Source organism: Capricornis sumatraensis, chromosome 6 (genome assembly GCF_032405125.1).
Source record: "Capricornis sumatraensis isolate serow.1 chromosome 6, serow.2, whole genome shotgun sequence".
NCBI classification, from domain to species: domain Eukaryota; kingdom Metazoa; phylum Chordata; class Mammalia; order Artiodactyla; family Bovidae; genus Capricornis; species Capricornis sumatraensis.
The window spans coordinates 70,822,829-70,838,237 of record NC_091074.1 but is presented as its reverse complement, the minus strand read 5'-3'; the positions used below and the strand labels follow the sequence as shown (position 1 = coordinate 70,838,237).

Genomic DNA, 15,409 nt, shown 5'->3' with positions numbered 1-15,409 from the left:
CAAATCTCACAATACTGCAATTCTAAAAAAGCATGTAAGCCCTCATCTTAAAATGAATCATAGCTTTGTATAGGAATGGTAGTAGGGTCAGGCATGTGCCTCTGGTTAAGGATTTGGCATCAATTCAGTCTTAAATTATGACCCACAGGGTTATCCAAAGTGAGATTTCTACCAGGAAACCTCTCTAATTGCTTAACGTGAAGGAGCAATGTCTTTTAAGTCTTAGTCATCTAACTTAACAACTAGAAGGTACCTTCTAATGTCAGATAGTCTGTCTAATCATTTTTATTTTTATATGAAAAAAAGACCTGGAAAGGTAGAGTGACTTGTTACATAGTTTCTGGAAAGTTGGGACTGGAGCCAAGATGTTATGACTGCGAGTCTGCGTTCATTCCTCTGACCATACATCTGTCTATCTGTGTTACTCTCCATTCCTTTGTCCATCTGTCTCTGTATTTATTTGTCCATCCATCCATCCATGTATGCATATGTGCGGAAGTCTGTCTATCCATCTGTCCACCAGTGTATCCAATAGTTACTATGTCCCAAGCACTGTGCTGATACAAATGCTGAAATCAGTTTATCAGAGGAGAAAAACTGGTAAAGCCATCATAATGTGATAAATACTGTGATAGTGATGAGCATAGGCTGTTAGAGGAGCGCAAAGAGCACTTGTTGCTGTAGCACAGAAGCCCCAAAGAGAGTCTTGAATAAGTAGGCGTAAATGTTCTTTAGTAACCGTAGAGTCCCACTCTGGTGTCTAGTTTATATAAATAGCATATGTTCTGTGTATGTACAGGGTTATACATATACTAAATCGATCCATTTAAAATGAGTGTCTTAGGGGGGCGGTCCTAAGATGGCAGAGGAATAGGACGGGAAGACCACTTTCTCCCTCACAAATTCCTCAAAAGAACATTTCAACGCTGAGCAAACTCCACAAAACAACTTCTGTAGGCTGGCAGAGGACATCAGGCAACCAGAAAAGCAGACCATTGTCTTCGAAAACAGGTAGGAAAAAAATACAAACGACAAAAAAGGAGACTAAGGACGTGGGGAGGGAGCTCCGTCCCGGGAAGGGAAGCCCCTCCCGGGAAGGGAATTTTAAGAAGAGAGGTTTCCAAACACCAGGAAACTCTCCCTGCCGAGTCTGTGGCGAGCCTTGGAAACACAGAGGGCAACATAACAGGAAAGGAAAAATAAAGAAATAATTAAAACCAAGAGATTACAAGCTCAACAGTAACTCCCCCAGTGGAAAAGCAGCACAGACGCCTGCATCTGCCACTAGGAAGTGGGGGCAGGGCAGGGAAGTGCGGGAGGCGTGTGCTGCAGTGCTTTGTAAGAATCAGGCAGGAACGCCCCATGCGCAACCAGAACGATCTAACTTGGGCTAGCAAACCAGACTGGGGGATAGCTACCGCACGAAAAGCTCGAACATAAGACACCGCGAGGACCAAGCACAGAACAAAGGACGGAACGGAAAAAGCCGGCTGCAGACCATCCCCCGCCGGGGACAGGCAGCCAGAGCCGTAAGGGCTGGAAAGGGGCAATTGCAGACCCGGAGAGACTTCACTTACCAAACTGCAAGCAGGCTTCCTTGCTAAGACTTCTGGGCGTACTGGACAGTCACCATCTGCCTCACAAGGGGCGCCAGCGGTCCACCCAGAAAACTGAGCAGCAGAGGCAGAAAAGGCGACAAGTTGCAGCGATCGCGCTCGCCAAACTCCTGAGCTACTTGGACCCAGAAAGGGCACAAAACGCAGTCCCAACCGAATCTGTGCCTCTGAGGGCTGCCTGAGTGCCGAACCTGAGCGGCTTAGACCGGGAAAGTGCACGCAGCCTAGAGCCGGCCGCAGACGGTTCCCGGCTGAGCATCGTAGAGCCGGAGTGGTTTGTACGCCGCGAGAAGGGACAGGTCCAGCGGGGCTGAGACACTGTGTGCACACGACAGCGCTATTTGTTTGCAGCATCCCCCCTCCCCACAGAGTGACTGAACTAGTGAGCCTAAAAAACCAGCATAAAGAAGTTAAACAGAGGGAACCACCTTGGAAGTGACCCCACACTGCCCACAACATCAGAGAAGGGCCAGATATATTTTTACTATTTTTAAAACCATTCCTTTTTTTTTTTTCTAACTTTTTTTTTAAATAGTTAAGTCTTCTATTTCTCCTCTAATTTTTACTTCTATAACCTATTATTACTATTCAAAAAAAAAGACTTTTTTTTTTTTTAAGGCAAACACCATATATAGTCTTTGGGTGGTTATTGGTTTTTTTCTTTTTATTTTTTAATAATAATTCTTGTGGCTTTTTTTTCCTTTCTTTTCTTTTTTTTCTTTCTTCCTTCTTCCTTCTGCTGCTTTTCTTTAATATTGTATTTTTGAATATCCAACCTCTACTCTAGATTTTTAATCTTTGCTCTTTGGTTTTTGTTGTCAATTTTGTACATTTAAAAATCCAAACTTCACTACCCAATTTTACCTAAGAGTGAGATTACTGGCTTGACCACTCCCTCCTCCTTTGGACTCTCCTTTTTCTCCACCAGGTGGCCTCTGTCTCTTTTCTCCCCCATCTCTTCTCTATCCAACTCTGTGAATCTCTGTGTGTTCAAGATGGTGGAGAACACCTAAGGAACTGGTTATTGGCAGGATTTGTCTCTCTCCTTCTCATTCCTCTCTCTTATCCTCCTGGCCACCTCTGTCTACTTCCTCCCCTCTCCTCTTCCCTGTATAACTCCGTAAATACCTCTGAGCGGTCCAGACTATGGAACGCACATAAGGAAGTGACTACTGGCTAGCTTGCTCTCTCCTCTTTTGATCTCACTGCATCTCATTCCAGTCACCTCTAACTACCCCCTCCCTCTTCTTTTCTCCTTGTAACTCAGTGAACCTCTCTGAGTGTCCCTCAGTGTGGAGAAACTTTTCATCTTTAACCTAGATGTTTTATCATTGGTGCTGTATAGATGGAGAAGTCTAGAGGCTACTGTAAAAATAAAACTGAAAACCAGAAGCAGGAGGCTTAAGTCCAAAGCCTGAAAACATCAGAGAATTCCTGAATTCAGGGAACATTAAGCAATAGGAGCTCATCAAATGCCTCCATACCTACACTGAAACCAAGCTCCACCCAAGGACCAACAAGTTCCAGAACAAGACATACCACGCAAATTCTCCAGCAACACAGGAACACACCTCTGAGCTTCAATATACAGGCAGCTCAAAGTTACTCCAAAACCTTTGACATCTCATAACCCATTACTGGTCACTCCACTACACTCCAGAGAGAAGAAACCCAGCTCCACCCACCAGAACTCCAACACAAGCCTCCCTAACCAGGAAACAGACAAGCCACTGATACAACCCCACCCACAGTGAGGAAGCTCCGTAATAAAAAGAACTCCACAAATTACCAGAATATAAAAAGGCCACCCCAAACGCTGCAATATAATCAAGATGAAGAGACAGAGGAATACTCAGCAGGTAAAGGAACAGGAGAGCTGCCCACCAAACCAAACAAAAGAGGAAGAGGTAGGGAATCTACCTGAGAAAGAATTCTGAATATTGATAGTGAAAATGATCCAAAATCTTGAAATCAAAATGGAATCACAGATAAATAGCCTAGAGACAAGGATTGAGAAGATGCAAGAAAGGTTTAACAAGGACCTAGAAGAAATAAAAAAGAGTCAATATATAATGAATAACGCAATAAATGAGATCAGAAACACTCTGGAGGCAACAAATAGCAGAATAACGGAGGCAGAAGAAAGGATTAGTGAAATAGAAGATAGAATGGTAGAAATAAATGAATCAGAGAGGAAACAAGAAAAATGAATTAAAAGAAATGAGGACAATCTCAGAGACCTCCAGGACAATATGAAACGCTCCAACATTCGAATTATAGGAGTCCCAGAAGAAGAAGACAAAAAGAAAGACCTTGAGAAAATCCTTGAGGAGATAATAGTTGAAAACTTCCCTAAAATGGGGAAGGAAATAATCACCCAAGTCCAAGAAACACAGAGAGTTCCAAATAGGATAAACCCAAGGTGAAACACCCCAAGACACATATTAATCAAATTAACAAAGATCAAACACAAGGAACAAATATTAAAAGCAGCAAGGGAAAAACAACAAATAACACACAAGGGGATTCCCATAAGGATAACAGCTGATCTTTCAATAGAAACTCTTCAGGCCAGGAGGGAATGGCAAGACATACTTAAAGTGATGAAAGACAATAACCTACATTCCAGATTACTGTACCCAGCAAGGATCTCATTCAAATACGAAGGAGAAATCAAAAGCTTTACAGACAAGCTAAAGCTGAGAGAATTCAGCACCACCAAACCAGCTCTCCAAAAAATTCTAAAGGATATTCTCTAGACAGGAAACACAAAAAGGGTGTATAAACCCGAACCCAAAACAATAAAGTAAATGGTAACAGGATCATACTTATCAATAATTAACTTAAACATAAATGGGTTGAATGCCCCAACCAAAAGACAAAGACTGGCTGAATGGATACAAAAACAAGACCCCTCTATATGCTGCTTACAAGAGACCCACCTCAAAACAAGGGACACATACAGACTGAAAGTGAAGGGCTGGAAAAAGATATACCATGCAAATAGAGACCAAAAGAAAGCAGGAGTGGCAATACTCATATCCGATAAAATAGACTTTAAAACAAAGGCTGTGAAAAGAGACAAAGAAGGCCACTACATAATGATCAAAGGATCAATCCAAGAAGAAGATATAACAATTATAAATATATATGCACCCAATATAGGAGCACCGCAATATGTAAGACAAATGCTAACAAGTATGAAAGGGGAAATCAACAATAACACAATAATAGTGGGAGACTTTAGTACCCCACTCACACCTATGGACAGATCAACTAAACAGAAAATCAACAAAGAAACGCAAACTTTAAATGATACAATAGACCAGTTAGACCTAATTGATATCTATAGGACATTTCACCCCAAAACAATGAATTTCACCTTTTTCTCAAGTGCTCATGGAACATTCTCCAGGATAGATCACATCCTGGGCCATAAATCTAAACTTGATAAATTCAAAAAAATCGAAATCATTCCAAGCATCTTTTCTGACCATAATGCATTAAGATTAGATCTCAATTACAGGAGAAAAACTATTAAAAATTCCAACATATGGAGGCTGAACAACACACTGCTGAATAACCAACAAATCACAGAAGAAATCAAAAAAGAAATCAAAATATGCATAGAAACTAATGAAAATGAAAACACAACAACCCAAAACCTGTGGGACACTATAAAAGCAGTGCTAAGAGGAAAGTTCATAGCACTACAGGCATACCTCAAGAAACAAGAAAAAAGTCAAATAAATAACCTAACTCTACACCTAAAGCAACTAGAAAAGGAAGAATTGGAGAACCCCAGGGTTAGTAGGAGGAAAGAAATCTTAAAAATTAGGGCAGAAATAAATGCAAAAGAAACAAAAGAGACCATAGCAAAAATCAACAAAGCCAAAAGCTGGTTCTTTGAAAGGATAAATAAAATTGACAAACCATTAGCCAGATTCATCAAGAAGCAAAGAGAGAAAAATCAAATCAATAAAATTAGAAATGAAAATGGAGAGATCACAACAGACAACACAGAAATACAAAGGATCATAAGAGACTACTATCAGCAGTTATATGCCAATAAAATGGACAATGTGGAAGAAATGGACAAATTCTTAGAAAAGTACAATTTTCCAAAACTGAACCAGGAAGAAATAGAAAATCTTAACAGACCCATCACAAGCACGGAAATTGAAACTGTAATCAGAAATATTCCAGCAAACAAAAGCCCAGGTCCAGATGGCTTCACAGCTGAATTCTACCAAAAATTTTGAGAAGAGCTAACACCTATCCTACTCAAACTCTTCCAGAAAACTGCAGAGGAAGGTAAACTACCAAACTCATTCTATGAGGCCACCATCACCCTAATACCAAAACCTGACAAAGATACTACAAAAAAAGAAAACTACAGGCCAATATCACTGATGAACATAGATGCAAAAATCCTCAACAAAATTCTAGCAATCAGAATCCAACAACACATTAAAAAGATCATACACCATGACCAAGTGGGCTTTATCCCAGGGATGCAAGGATTCTTCAATATCCGCAAATCAATCAGTGTAATTCACCACATTAACAAATTGAAAAATAAAAGCCATATGATTATCTCAATAGATGCAGAAAAGGCCTTTGACAAAATTCAACATCCATTTATGATAAAAACTCTCCAGAAAGCAGGAATAGAAGGAACATACTTCAACATAATAAAAGCTATATATGACAAACCCACAGCAAACATTATCCTCAATGGTGAAAAACTGAAAGCATTTCCCCTAAAGTCAGGAACAAGACAAGGGTGCCCACTTTCACCGCTACTATTCAACATAGTTTTGGAAGTTTTGGCTGCAGCAGTCAGAGCAGAAAAAGAAATAAAAGGAATCCAAATTGGAAAAGAAGAAGTAAAACTTTCACTGTTTGCAGATGACATGATCCTCTACATAGAAAACCCTAAAGACTCCACCAGAAAATTACTAGAGCCAATCAATGAATATAGTAAAGTTGCAGGATATAAAATCAACACACAGAAATCCCTTGCATTCCTATACACTAATAATGAGAAAGTAGAAAAAGAAATTAAGGAAACAATTCCATTCACCATTGCAACAAAAAGAATAAAATACTTAGGAATATATCTACCTAAAGAAACTAAAGACCTATATATAGAAACTATAAAACACTGATGAAAGAAATCAAAGAGGACACTAATAGATGGAGAAATATACCATGTTCATGGATCGGAAGAATCAATATAGTGAAAATGAGTATACTACCCAAAGCAATTTACAAATTCAATGCAATCCCTATTAAGCTACCAGCCATATTTTTCACAGAACTAGAACAAATAATTTCAAGATTTGTATGGAAATACAAAAAACCTCGAATAGCCAAAGCAATCTTGAGAAAGAAGAATGGAACTGGAGGAATCAACCTGCCTGACTTCAGGCTCTACTACAAAGCCACAGTCATCAAGACAGTATGGTACTGGCACAAAGACAGAAATATAGATCAATGGAACAAAATAGAAAGCCCAGAGATAAATCCACACACATATGGACACCTTATCTTTGACAAAGGAGGCAAGAATATACAATGGAGTAAAGACAATCTCTTTAACAAGTGGTGCTGGGAAAACTGGTCAACCACTTGTAAAAGAATGAAACTAGATCACTTTCTAACACCGCACACAAAAATAAACTCAAAATGGATTAAAGATCTAAATGTAAGACCAGAAACTATAAAACTCCTAGAGGAGAATATAGGCAAAACACTCTCAGACATAAATCACAGCAGGATCCTCTATGATCCACCTCCCAGAATACTGGAAATAAAAGCAAAAATAAACAAATGGGATCTAATTAAAAGCTTCTGCACAACAAAGGAAAATATAAGCAAAGTGAAAAGACAGCCTTCTGAATGGGAGAAAATAATAGCAAATGAAGCAACTGACAAACAACTAATCTCAAAAATATACAAGCAACTTATGCAGCTCAATTCCAGAAAAATAAACGACCCAATCAAAAAATGGGCCAAAGAACTAAATAGACATTTCTCCAAAGAAGACATACGGATGGCTAACAAACACATGAAAAGATGCTCAACATCACTCATTATTAGAGAAATGCAAATCAAAACCACAATGAGGTACCACTTCACACCAGTCAGAATGGCTGCGATCCAAAAATCTGCAAGCAATAAATGCTGGAGAGGGTGTGGAGAAAAGGGAACCCTCCTACACTGTTGGTGGGAATGCAAACTAGTACAGCCACTTTGGAGAACAGTGTGGAGATTCCTTAAAAAATTGCAAATAGAACTGCCTTATGACCCAGCAATCCCACTGCTGGGCATACACACCGAGGAAACCAGAATTGAAAGAGACACATGTACCCCAATGTTCATTGCAGCACTGTTTATAATAGCCAGGACATGGAAACAACCTCGATGTCCATCAGCAGATGAATGTATAAGAAAACTGTGGTACATATACACAATGGAGTATTACTCAGCCGTTAAAAAGAATACATTTGAATCAGTTTTGATGAGATGGATGAAACTGGAGCCGATTATACAGAGTGAAGTAAGCCAGAAAGAAAAACACCAATACAGTATACTAACACATATATATGGAATTTAGAAAGATGGCAATGACGACCCTGTATGCAAGACAGCAAAAAAGACACAGATGTGTATAACAGACTTTTGGACTCAGAGGGAGAGGGAGAGGGTGGGATGATTTGGGAGAATGGCATTGTAACATGTATACTATCATGTAAGAATCGAATTGGCAGTCTATGTCCAATGGAGGATACAGCATGCTTGGGGCTGGTGCACGGTGATGACCCAGAGAGATGTTATGAGGAGGGAGGTGGGAGGGGGGTTCATGTTTGGGAACACATGTATACCCGTGGTGGATTCATGTCAATGTATGGCAAAACCAATACAGTATTGTAAAGTAAAATAAAAATAAAAATTAAAAAAAAATAAAATAAAATGAGTGTCTTAGCCATCATAGGTAATTTTGCTTATTTTTTAGGATTTAGAAGAGGTTTTGGAGGGTGAATGAAGATAGCTGAAATGTCTTAAACAAAAGAGCCAAAAAAAAAAAAAAGGTCAGCCTACTTTGTTTCTTCTTATTGTGAGGTACTGCTTTCCACCTTTTCAGTATAAGAGTAATTCATGTGCAATACAGAGAAGTTAGAAAACTACAAAGAACTTATAGCCCATAATTACACTACCCAGAGACAGTCATCAGTAACAGTTTAATGTCTGTTTTTCCAGTTCTTTTTTATGCATAGGCCCTTAAATTTTTTTTTATAAAAATGGAAGCACTATTGGACATTTATGAAGTTCATAAAGTTTATCTATCCTTTATCTCTGTATCTCAGTTTCTTCAACTATAAAAATGATAATACCACCCACCATATAAAAGTTTTTGTAAGGAATCAATGAGACATTATATGTAAGTTGCTTAGATGAGAACTAGGGCAGAGTGATATCCCGTAGGTAATATAACTATGAGATATTATGCCTGTTATAAGAACGTGGCAGCTCTGCATGTGCTGCTTTAGAAGAGCACTCTTTACAGAAGTTTCACTTTTTCCCCAATAGATATTATATAATGGAGGCAGGTAAAAAATTCACTTGTATATCCTTGGACTTACTCACATATTTGTCAGTTATTACTTTATTCTTTAATTATGGGACGGGGAGAAGAGTTTGGTGTGTTTCAAGTTTCCAATTTGACATTCTTAATTTTGATTACAAATGAAAATTTTGATATATAAATTGATCAACAGTGAAGAATAAAAATCAAAGTTGAATTTAAAAGAAGTTTATTAAGACAGATAATCTCATGATAAATACATCTTTATATAAATTATAGTTACTTAACATGCTTCCTGAATCAGAGAGTAAGCACATTTTCATGGCTTTGTAGAGGGGCTTCCGACAGCAGCCTGTGCCGTGGAAGAGGATTTCATCGCAGGATCATCCCCACATTAGCCACTGCTGTACCACAGTCTTCTGAAACACCTGTGGGGCTGATTGAGAGGATTTGGAAAGGCTTCTTTTGAAATTGGTTCTTTTCTTTAATCTCTTCCATGTTTTACCCCAAGCCTTCCTCTCTTCCAGCATCAGGGAATCCCCTGATGGGAGGGGTAAGGTACCTTAAGGGGTGTGAAAGAGGAGGGCATATTTATAGACTAATCATATATCAGCCTAAAGGCTTTTGTTAACTCCAGCTCCTTGAATCTTCTCAGCTCTTCCCTTTCAGCTGCCTCTTTAAACCACTTCCCTATGATCTTTTGGCATAGACAATAATATACAGATAAAGGAATTAAGAACTTGTACCTTCAGAGTAAAATACTTTTTGAAAAGGGTCTGTCTACAATTTTACTTAGATACTGTTTCTGTAGTTTGGTCAAGATGTTCACTAAAGGTGGCTGAATTCTGATAATTTGACTGACAACAAAAGGCATCTGTTTAATTTCTTTATTTTTTTAATAAAACAGTTCTATTAAGATAGTCACACCTACTAAATAGCATGAATAGAACATTTCTTTCAAGATTTACACAGCCTAGATAATTTTTAAAATAAGTATAAACTCAAATATAATTGGCTATATTTCTCACTATGTTAAATTTCTGCTATTAACCACCAGATGAACTACTGTGCATTTTCCTCCTCCTTGAAGAGTTTGAATTTTCCCTGAAGTTTTTCCTGGAGCTCTTAAGACTGATTTCTTAAGTTTATTCCTTAAGTGCTTACTAGAAGGGTGTGTTTTCCAAGACCCTGTTACAAATCTAAGAATGTTTTTCTGTTTCTCTTGCATTTGAAAGCCTGAGTTCTCTCTGAGTTGTATAAGCATTATTCCATTGTCTTCTGGTGTTTAATGTGTAGAGGTCAATGCTGTGCCTTCTTTAATTATGGCTTCTTCTTGTTGATTTGCTTTAGAGGTTGGTGGATATGTTCCTGTCCTCCTGACTAGGCCACAGAGGGCTGAGAGTGGAGTAGACACTGTAGAGATTAGAAGCAAGGAGCTTACTATGCAGTTTGCTCAGAAGGCTCAGGACAGAGAGGAATAAAAGCAAGTCTAAAAGTTTTCTTAGTTGAAAGAAATTGGAACCTGGTTCCTCTTGGTCTTCTGATTTTGATCCACAAAGAAGCTGACACAAAGTTTACTTCTTTATAGAAAGGTAAGAGATTACATTTACCTGCTTTAGAATATGGTCTTCTAATTTAGCAATTTGAGAAAGACTTGATCTTACAAGAAAAGAAAATTATAGATAGTATATAAGGGGTGTGTGGTGTGTGTATGTATGCCTGTATAAATTTAGATAAAGTGAAACAGAATTTTCTCGTTGGCAAATTCAAATTGTTCAAATTCACATTGACTGTCTTAGATCTGACAAGGCAGAAAGAGAAATGATGGCATCACTGGTGCTTAGTTTAATTAGATTTTTATAAAGGCAACGTATGTTGGCCTTGATATTGGATGGAAACTTTGAACTTGTGCAAATACACAGAACATTCTGGGTTTGCATGGCTCCTTTCCACACATAAGGTGGTTGTAAAGTTTCTTTAAAGTTATACTCAGCTGTCTCTTAATACTGGTAGAGGTTAGCCTTCTTTAAAAAAAAAACAAAAACCGGAATGATTAATTTTCATCGTTTGTTAGTGTGCACTTTTTTCCCCCAAAAGAGATGGGTAAGAAAATCCCATCTAGGGGCTCCTTCTCAGTTTGTGAACATTTTACATTCTGGGCCTGTGGTTATATTTATGGGTATTTTGGGGCTTCTCTCAGGAGAGTTTGAAGGACACAGTTGCCTATCCTTGGTTTCTGGAGGACAAAATAAGATGAAAGCTTCTTACGTTTTGTTATTCCCTTGCAATTTCTCCCCCTCTAGTTACCAGTGGGCACCCTGTGTCAAAACTTCCTGCCCTCCCATCAGGTATTTAGCTGTACGTGGTCTCCCTCCACTAATTCTTTTATTTTAAGTCTACCTCATAAGCATTGCTGGGCTTCTTTGAATACAGGCTGCCTCTTTTGCAAAATTAAGATATTAAGCTGGATGAAGTACAAATTTTAGAGTGGTATAAAATATATTTTTCACTGAAACAAGCATTTAGGGGAAAACGTCTTTGGGTAAAAAATAGAAGCAGTCTCTGAAGGTAATCAGTAGCAGCAATGATGGTTACCATGAACGTTTTTGTAACCTTCCAACAGAAGTAGTCCACAGTTTGTTGTGTTGTGAAATTCTAGGCCAGGGGGACCAGGAGGTGGGAACATGGCAAACTGCTGCTCTCTTTGCCAGTCTCAGGCTTGCAGGCCTGGTTGGCACATCCCTTTCCACGCCCAAGGTTTCCCTAGCTCTCCTGAGGCCTCAGTTCAGTTCAGTCGCTCAGTCGTCTCCAACTCTTTGTGACCCCATGAATCGCAGCATGCCAGGCCTCCCTGTCCATCACCATCTCCCGGAGTTCACCCAGACCCACTTCCATTGAGTCCGTGATGCCGTCCAGCCATCTCATCCTGGATCGTCCCATTCTGCTTCTGCCCCCAATCCCTCCCAGCATCAGAGTCTTTTCCAGTGAGCCAACTCTTCTCATGAGATGTCCAAAGTACTGGAGCTTCAGCTTTAGCATCATTCCTTCCAAAGAAATCCCAGGGTTGATTTCCTTCAGAATGGACTGATTGGATCTCCTTGCAGTCCAAGGGACCCTCAAGAGTCTTCTCCAACACCACAGTTCAAACGCATCAATTCTTCGGCACTCAGCCTTCTTCACAGTCCAGCTCTCACATCCATACATGACCACAAGAAAAACCATAGCCTTGACTAGACGGACCTTAGTCGGCAAGGTAATGTCTGCTTTTGAATATACTATCTAGGTTGGTCATAACTTTTCTTCCGAGGAGTAAGCGTCTTTTAATTTCGTGGCTGCAGTCACCATCTGCAGTGATTTTGGAGCCCAAAACAATAAAGTCTGGCACTGTTTCTACTGTTTCCCCATCTATTTCCCATGAAGTGATGGGACCAGATGCCATGATCTTCGTTTTCTGAACGTTGAGCTTTAAGCCAACTTTTTCACTCTCCTCTTTCACTTTCGTCAAGAGGCTTTTTAGTTCCTCGTCACTTTCTGCCATAAGGGTGGTGTCATCTGCATATCTGAGGTTATTGATATTTTTCCCAGCAATCTTGATTCCAGCTTGTGTTTCTTCCAGTCCAGCGTTTCTCATGATGTACTCTGCATATAAGTTAAATAAGCAGGGTGACAATATACAGCCTTGACATACTCCTTTTCCTATTTGGAAGCAGTCTGTTGTTCCATGTCCAGTTCGAACTGTTGCTTCCTGACCTGCATACAGGTTTCTCAAGAGGCAGGTCAGGTGATCTGGTATTCCCATCTCTTTCAGAATTTTCCACAGTTTATTGTGATCCACACAGTCAAAGGCTTTGGCATAGTCAATAAAGCAGAAATAGATGTTTTTCTGGAACTCTCTTGCTTTTTCGATGGTCAAGCGGATGTTGGCAATTTGATCTCTGGTTCCTCTGCCTTTTCTAAAACCAGCTTAAACATCAGGGAGTTCACAGTTCACGTATTGCTGAAGTCTGGCTTGGAGAATTTTGAGCATTACTTTACTAGCATGTGAGATGAGTGCAATTGTGCGGTAGTTTGAGCATTCTTTGGCATTGCCTTTCTTTGGGATTGGAATGAAAACTGACCTTTTCCAGTCCTGTGGCCACTGCTGAGTTTTCCAAACTTGCTGGCATATTGAGTGCAGCACTTTCACAGAATCATCTTTTAGGATTTGAAACAGCTCAACTGGAATTCCATCACCTCCACTCGCTTTGTTCGTAGTGATGCTTTCTAAGGCCCACTTGACTTCACATTCCAAGATGTCTGGCTCTAGATTAGTGATCACATCATCATGATTATCTGGGTCGTGAAGATCTTTTTTGTACAGTTCTTCTGTGTATTCTTGCCACCTCTTCTTAATATCTTCTGCTTCTGTTAGGTCCATACCATTTCTGTCCTTTATTGAGCCCATCTTTGCATGAAATGTTCCCTTGGTATCTCTAATTTTCTTGAAGAGATCTCTAGTCTTTCCCATTCTGTTGTTTTCCTCTATTTAATTTGCATTGATCGCTGAGGAAGGCTTTCTTATCTGTCCTTGCTATTCTTTGGAACTCTGCATTCAGATGCTTATGTTTTCCTTTTCTCCTTTGCTTTTCGCTTCTCTTCTTTTCACAGCTATTTGTAAGGCCTCCCCAGACAGCCATTTTGCTTTTTTGCATTTCTTTTCCATGGGGATGGTCTTGATCCCTGTCTCCTAGCAAGCCTTTTCTCACTTTTCTGTGGCCTCTGACCTTACTACCCTTTTTTCAGTCTCAGCAGTAGTAGCTGACCTCTACTTTCCCAAGTTTTAAGTTGCTTAAATGAAGTAATGTGAAAAACTATTACTAATCTGTAATCAAACAAATGTTTTATTTCACCAGATGTTGACATTTTTCCACTTGCTTTTTTCTCTTTCGTTCACACACATATTTTGGTGAACCATTTAAGAGTTATTTGCAGGCATTGTGATTCTTAATACTTCAGCATTTATCTACTATAACTGAGGACATTTTTCTACTGACCAAAAAATACCACGCTCAAACTGTACATTATAACAGTTACCCAGTATATAATCTATATCGTCTTTCTCCAGGTATTCCAGTGTCCCTTATAGCTTTTCAGTTGTTGGATCCAGGGGCCTATCAAGGATGATGCATATCCAGAGTCTCTTTTTTCCCTCAGCCTTTTTCTTTTATGATAATTTTTGAAGAGTCCAGGCTACCCATTTCCTGAAATGTCCCTCCATTTGGTTTATTAGCAGTTTGTTTCCGCATGATTATCTTTGGATCAGTCACCTCAGGAGACACATGGTATCACTTAACTAAGGCAGTATCTGCCAGATTTCCCCATTATAAAGGTACCCTTTCCCCTGTATAATTAATAGAAAATCTGTGGGGTGACTCTTAACACTATGTGAATATCTCATTCCTTAAGTTTCATTCAGTGGTTTTAGCACACAGGTTGAATCTTGTCTGAGTCAGTTATTATTAGGGTAAATATAAATGGTGACTTTCTGTTTCTGTTATTTCCACCGTTATTATTTGGTTTCTTTTGGAAAGAAGAGCTTTTTTTTTAGTAGCAGTTGGAACCATGGATTCTTATTCTCAAGTCAGTGTCACAGTCTGTCCATTCCTTGTTGTTTAGTCACTTAAGTTGTGTCTGACTCTGCGACATCAGGGACTGCAGCACGCCAGGCTCCTCTGTCCTCCACTGTCTCTAGGAGTTTGCTCAAATTCGTGTCCATTGAGTCAGTGATACTGTCTAACCATCTTATCCTCTGCCAGCCCCTTCTCCTTTTGCCTTCAGTCTTTGCCAGTATTAGGGTCTTTTGCAATGAGCTGGCTCTTCATGTCAGGTGGCCAAAGTATTGCAGCTTCAGCAATAATCCTTCCAGAGAATATTCAGGGTTGATTTCCTTTAGGATTGATTGATTGGCTCTCCTTGCAGTCCAAGGGGCTCTCAAGAGTCTTCTCCAGCACCACAGTTTGAAAGCATCAGTTCTTTGGTGCTCAGCCTTCTTTATGGTTTGCTCTCATATCTGTATGTGATTACTGAGAAAACCATAGCTTTGACTATACAAACCTTTGTTGGCAAAATGATGTCTCTGCTTTTTAATATGCTATATAGGTTTGTCTCCATCCACAGTGATTTTGGAACCCGTGAAATGAAATCTGTCATTTCTTCCACTGTC

At 39.4% G+C, this 15,409-nt stretch overlaps 1 protein-coding gene across 1 annotated transcript in view; it reads left to right on the top strand.

The window, feature by feature from the left end:
- Positions 1-15,409, top strand: part of XPA (XPA, DNA damage recognition and repair factor) — a 38,980-nt gene that overhangs the window by 16,895 nt on the left and 6,676 nt on the right. The window lies entirely within an intron of this gene.